The sequence below is a fragment of the Lutra lutra genome, chromosome 5, assembly GCF_902655055.1.
Source record: "Lutra lutra chromosome 5, mLutLut1.2, whole genome shotgun sequence".
Taxonomy (NCBI): Eukaryota; Metazoa; Chordata; class Mammalia; order Carnivora; family Mustelidae; genus Lutra; species Lutra lutra.
Window position 1 is genome coordinate 165,207,048 of NC_062282.1, and position 1,555 is coordinate 165,208,602.

Below are 1,555 nucleotides of genomic sequence, written 5' to 3' on the forward strand. Positions count from 1 at the left end.
GGTTTTACACACATCCCAATAGCAAGGATTCCTGCTGGGGGCAGGAGGACTTCATTTTGTAGACCATGTTCCCCCAAATGCAGGGATTTGCAAACAGTCCTCTGGGGACATTCCTTGAAATCCAGGTTGGGTAGATATGATGGCCTAGGGTAATGGCCTCTGCGATTTGGTAGGTAGGTGGCCAGTTACTTGGTGGCTCACAGGAGGTCCAGGCTCAGGCTGTGTCAGACAGAGCAAGAGTGCACGGGGCAGCCTCTGATTTTGGGGAGTCCTTACAGGCCATGCAGTTTGATCCTCATGTCGGGTTTCTGGGCAGACCTCTAAGGCACTATTTCTCTCTGGAGGGAAGGCAGAATGCTGCCTAGTGGCCTCAAACTTTCCCATATGGAGGGCTTGTGGTTCAGGAGTGTGAGGACTGAATTCTGAAAAAACAAGCTAGGGTTAGGTTTAGGGCCGAGGACATGGCAACTCCAATGAACAGCCGCTGATTCCAGATCTCCAGCACCTGAGTAAGGCAAGTGTCAGACATTCACTCACACTGGATTTTGTGTCCCTGATGCCCAACTAATGGAGGTGTGGCCTCATGAGGCCATAGAGGTTTTCCCACACTGGGGCTTGTGAGCTGCTCCAAACAGCTAGGTTTCCATATGTGGGACAGAGGGAGTCCTGTTTGATGACTCCATGTTAACACATATGGAAAGATTGGTTAGCAGAGCTCTAAGCATGCATGCCTGGAAAGCCCACCTCAGGTTAGCACTGCAGCCGAGGAACATGATAGGTTCTATCTGCTGCCTCAGGGGTGAAGTACCAAGGGGGCTGACTTGACATGGATTCTCATGCTGATGGGTCACCATGCTGGTTGGTGTCCAGGGAGACCTTAGAATGTGGCGTTGGCTCAAGGGCCCTGCAGGATTCCCCTACACTGAGGTTTGGACCCAGCTCCCAAGAGCAAGGTTTCCTTCTGGGGATAGGAGGGGTTCTGTTGTGTGGCTCAGGCACCACATGTTGGGCCATATGTTGGTATTCCAAAACAGGCTGCTGTGGACAGATGCTTGGAAACATAGGCTAGGTTTCAGATGATTTCTTAGGGGTGTCATGTTCAATCTTCAGACTCAGAGATATTGACCTGGTTGTATGCCTGGAGTTAGATGCTCAGCGTGTGTCAGACTGTGAATTTTTATCCAGAGCAGCCAACGAATTTGGGGTGGGCTCAGGGATCTTGCAGGTTTCTCCTAAACTGGAGGGTCTGGGCAAATATGACAGGGAGAGTTTCCTTCAGGAGGGCAGGCACAATCCTACGGTGTGACTCCAAAGGCCCCATCCAAGAGGGCATGTGGGCCAGGATTTTGGGGAAAGAATTCTGCAAGCACAAACTCCACTTAGGGTTCGCACGAGGTGATCATAGGCCTGATATGCCGACACTGTGGAGAGCTCCTCAGGATCAGAAATTAGGGTGACTGGGAGGCAGTAGCCTAGGCTTTTATGTCTGGATGGTGTGTCCAGAAAGGCTGCCGAGTGCAGGGGTGGCCTCATGGGGCCATGGGAGATTCTTCCT